Source organism: Homalodisca vitripennis, unplaced genomic scaffold, assembly GCF_021130785.1.
Source record: "Homalodisca vitripennis isolate AUS2020 unplaced genomic scaffold, UT_GWSS_2.1 ScUCBcl_9429;HRSCAF=17915, whole genome shotgun sequence".
NCBI lineage: Eukaryota > Metazoa > Arthropoda > Insecta > Hemiptera > Cicadellidae > Homalodisca > Homalodisca vitripennis.
Genome location: NW_025785536.1, coordinates 14,055 through 18,999, shown reverse-complemented (window position 1 = coordinate 18,999; position 4,945 = coordinate 14,055). Strand labels below are relative to the sequence as shown.

The following is a 4,945-nucleotide window of genomic DNA, read 5'->3' as shown; positions in this document are numbered from 1 at the left end:
GCAGCCATAAGTTATCTATGTATGTTGTGCTTAGCTCTTGTGACAGTGAACAACTTGTAGGAAATCTTTAAGTTTTTAGCGCGTCTTAAAATGTTGGGTTGTTGTCTTGTGTTTTTTTATATGTTAGTAATGATATTACTAACATATAAATATTTTATTTTATTTTATATATATATATATATATATATATATATATAAAATTCATGTCAAATGGCTTTTAACAAAGTTTAAACTATGTACATTAGTCCTGATTAACATTCTAGATTAATGAACAGTTGGACTTACCAAAGTGAATTACCCTTGTTTTTAAAAGTTATTTTGTTTTATCTTAATTAATGTTAAAATTTTGTGTAATTTCAGATGATTCTGATGTACGTCAGAGAAGAGCAGACAAGGAAAAGGCAGATTTGTTAGCAGAAAAAGAACGGCTTGTTAGAGAAGTAGATATGCTCACTCAAAGAGCCAATTTATTGCAAAGACAAGTGGATAAGTTGCAGGTAATTTCTAACTTCAACCCATGTATATATATATATATGTTTTTTTGAAAATTTGAAGCTGTAAAAGTTTAAGTAAACAAAACTTTAACTATATTTTTACTTCATTTGGTTTATTGTTCAAATAAAAATGATTTTTTAATGGTTTCAGGGAGGAGTGAAACCTTCCACTAGTTTCTGGAGTGGAGAAGAGCTCAGTCGAAACCTCCAACTGCCAACATCAAACCCATGGCTGGTCCTTCATCTTCAGTGACTAAACAACAACCGGTACTATTTATCTTCATTTTGTATCAGGCTAATAAGTACACCGCACTTGTTATTAAAGTATGGTTTTCTAAGAAATTGTAGACCAGGTGATGTATGATAAACACTGTAAGGATCATTGAATCCTTGGCATAGGTCCAAAACCTGCTTTGCCTGAAATTTTCAATCATGTTTAATCATCTAAACTTTTACTAATTCAGCTCTTTCTCATTCTGTTTGTTGAGTTTCTCACTCAGATATCTTATGGAAATAAAATGTTAATATTATTATACTGAAGTGGAAAAAAAAGAAAAAGGCTACATTTTAGTAGTCCTCTGAATAACAAAAAGTGATGATCCTGAGTTTACAGCGTACGTGCATCATCACCTGGTACTCAGCAGAATAAACAATATTCAGTAAACCTAGTTTATAACAAGTGTTTTTTAAGGTACAACAAGAGAATTACGTGATATGAATTGTATCATATCATTTTGAACATTCCATTTTACTTATGTCGAAAAATACACATACAAGCAGTGTATTTTGAATATTTTTCCATCCCAGTTTGATAGTAAACAATTCCTAATTCTGAATTAGGATATAATTCTTGAATTAACCTATAGACATAGGATTATGTAAGACTCAATTCAGCCCTTAAATCAATGAGCAGTAAAATATCTGTGGGATAAAGGGAGCATCAATCAGGAAGTGAGTAATCAGTTAAATCGCACCTTGTTATCAACATATCTGAAACTGTTCCATAATCAACTCACATTGATGTCATTAGTCTGCCATTTGGTTCTAACTCATTTATTTAATTTATTTCCAACGGCAGTCATTCTTAAAATTTTACATGCAAATACAAGTGCACAAATTAGTAAACAAAAATACTTACGCAAATATTAATTTAAAAGGTAATAAATACGCTAACTAAGTTATGATACAAGTTGGAGGAAGGCATGCAGTGGCAATTCACAGGCCATACTCAAGCCCAATTCTTGAATTGTTTTGGCTATGCAACCATTAGAGAACCAACAAAACACGTGTTTGTATTATTTCTCTTGTAGTTGTTTTATTTTGCTGAATATTAACAATATTCAACAGCCTTCTGTTAGATGATTGCAGTTACATCAGCATGAGTAAACAAAATGACTAGACTTGTTTGATGGAACATATTTGTTGCTATTTACATTAGTGACATTAATATTGTTGTTTAATCAAATCTTTGTGATTGTGAAATAGTATCTCAAAACTGTGATAAGTTGTATACACAACAGCTCAGGACAGGGAAACTGACTCCTGGTTGGAAAATTGGTGTTGGTTATCTGGCAATTAATAAATAATCTTGAGTATAAAAAACAAAACTTATATTTACATAAATAATATTACAGATTCAGTGTGAGTTTCATTATCGATATGTTAAATGAATTGTGAAGATCTGACAGAAAATTCGGTAAGATATGAGTAAAAACTTTACTACTATGTCTATGCACCAGCTTTCAAAACAGTATTGCTGTAGGTGTCACTACCTTTCATACTTAAAACAACTGAGTTAAAACATAATACATAATTTTAATCCAAATCAAAATTGGGTGAGAAAATTATTGCAGAACAGTTAGTTTACACAAATACCTGAAGATGGAATTCAAGGACTCTGTGACATTTTTCATATTAAATGGTTTGTTTGCACATGTCCAGTTAGAATGACCATTCTTTATAGATATGTTATTTTATAACAGGATTCACAATACATGAGAGGTTTTCCACTTATTACTAAATTTCCTCTCTCCCATAGAAATGGTACTGGGTCTTCCTTTTCCTGGCATATTCTGTAACGTACAGCGGTTCTGAATTCATTAAGGTTTAAATTTTCATTGTTTACTTACTAAAGGATGTTTCCAACTGAATAAGGAAGAGATAGACATGTAATTTTTTAAATTATTCTTATCTTTAGTAATAGATTATAATATTGTGAATGTATTTTAAATTTTCAATTAGATTGTCATTGTTTGTTTTGGCAGACACAACATTCTGTGACAGTGACTCCATGGAGAGGAGGTGGTAGTGAGACTCCGTTTGCCAGTATCCGGCCAATGTCCTTGCAGTCCCGCACTGTGGCTGTTGTTACCTACCACAAACCAGAGGTGACCATCTCACTCATTCATAGTACTTAAGTGTGTGAACTTGCTCTTGGCTGTGGAATAGTGTTTGTCTTATATGAGTGTTTAACTGTGACAGCAGCCAAGCAGTGCTGGTACCACCACAACAGCAAATGGTACACACAAGCACTGGTACGGTGGAGGGCTTGTCGTCCTCCGCCCACCTCGTCCCACACTGATTACATGCCAGCCACCAGCTCCGGGGTTGTAGTCACCATACGCCAGGCCCACTGTGCCTCCCACACAGTTACCTCCCCCATCTGCAGAGTCCACTCAGGTAACTGTTTTAAGTCAGAAGTTATGTTCTATTTTTATGAGAATTATAAGTAGAACTATGTTTTGTTTTGTAAATGAATGAAAAAACTTATGATATGAATTTGAGATGTCTATTTAATTTTCTTATATTTTTTATTAATTTGTGCGCATTACAGTAGATGCTAGAGGTACATAACTACAATTTCAGTGATTTGTACAAGGTGTTTAAAAAATCAAAACACTAATAATGGTGTTACATTAATTAATCTCTTGTTGTACGGTATTTGTTTTATATAATTTGCTAGGACAAAAAGAAACTAGTAAAAAAACCAGTTATATGTTCCATGTTTGATAAGACTGGCATTTTGTAAATTCAGTGCCATTTATAAAAGTTTTAAAGAATTGTTAGTCATTAAAACCAAAAGCTCACTGGGCCTGAAAAATAATATCAATTTGCCTGTTTTGTATACAACCAAATTAAGGTTGCGGTAACTAAAATACTTTTTACTGAATTGTATAATATGATCATCCTTATATTAGACAGAATATTGAAAAAGAATGTGTCTCTAAACACACTTTCTTTATTGATTCTTGACAACCAAATATTACATCAAAGCTTGATATACTGTATTTAGTCAAGAGAGGGAGTTTTGCTTGTTTTAAAAAACTAACCCACTTAATCTAGATTAAGAGCTTTGAAAAACCTCTTAAACAAAAATTCTTGTCTTTTATGGAAAAAATTGTTTGTAACCTTCTTTAACTTTCATAGGCTTTAAAAAATATGAAACACATATTTAAACACATACATATCCTTGTTTAACAATGCCATATAAAACACACTAAACATAGACATTGAGCTGAATTAAGAGGAGAGCTGATTATATTGTTAGGTCCTGTTCACCACAAAGAATCCTTAGATTGAAAGACATTAAGAAAACGTTTTGAAGCTTTCTTTTAAACTAAAAAAGGTTTTAATTTTTCCTTTTAGCATTTAAGCATTACTTTAAGCACACACTGTACGTTTCATTACTTCACAATATTATGAAGTATTTGTCGTTATCAGACCTCCGATGAGTGAGGGTCTCGTTATCTGATTTGCGAGGCGCGTCCTGCCCATTACGCGTTTCATGTTAGATCGTGCTTTTTCATTCTATATTACGCGACTAGCATAATCGACTTTTTAATAAATTTTTACGATAGCATTTTATCGTTTACAAGTTGAGTGTGTTCACTTCATCTATTTTTAATCATGTCGGCCCAGTGTTTCAAGTGCAAACAATTAATAAACGACGCAGAGGTGGCAAAGTGTTTGTGCTTGTGAAATGTGTTATCATGCATCGTGTATAAAAGGTGGCGATCGGAAATTTCAAAGACTTTGGGATAAGACAGCTTGGAAATGTGACGCGTGTAAGGACGATGCGGCGTCTATGACAGGCTCTGAGAGCGGCGAGGACAAAGGTGCTATTCTGAAAGCGATTGCCGACCTCAGCGCTAAAATGGATACGAAATTCTCAGATATTCAGTCGTCGATATCAGAACTAAGGAGTGATTTCTGCCAACTAAGTGAATCCTTGGACTCTGTGAAAGCTGAAAATGTGGCCCTTAAACAGGAGTGTGCGTTGCTAAAAGCAATTAATAACGAGATTAAGTTGGATGTGTCACAATTGAACTCTAAAATTCATGAACTCGAAACAATACTCCCGGAACGACAATTTGGAAATTACCGGTGTTCCTGTGACGCAGGGTGAGAATGTGTACGAGATTATGGCGCAGGTGGCGAGGGTGTTGTCGGTC

The 4,945-nt window shown here is 33.6% G+C and overlaps 1 long non-coding RNA gene across 1 annotated transcript; it reads left to right on the top strand.

The window, feature by feature from the left end:
- The first annotated feature begins 357 nt into the window (after positions 1-357).
- LOC124374641 lies at positions 358-2,859 on the top strand. Its single transcript, XR_006923589.1, has 3 exons — positions 358-497; positions 646-761; positions 2,759-2,859. It is a non-coding gene; the product is annotated as an uncharacterized LOC124374641 (long non-coding RNA).
- Positions 2,860-4,945: the final 2,086 nt, after the last annotated feature.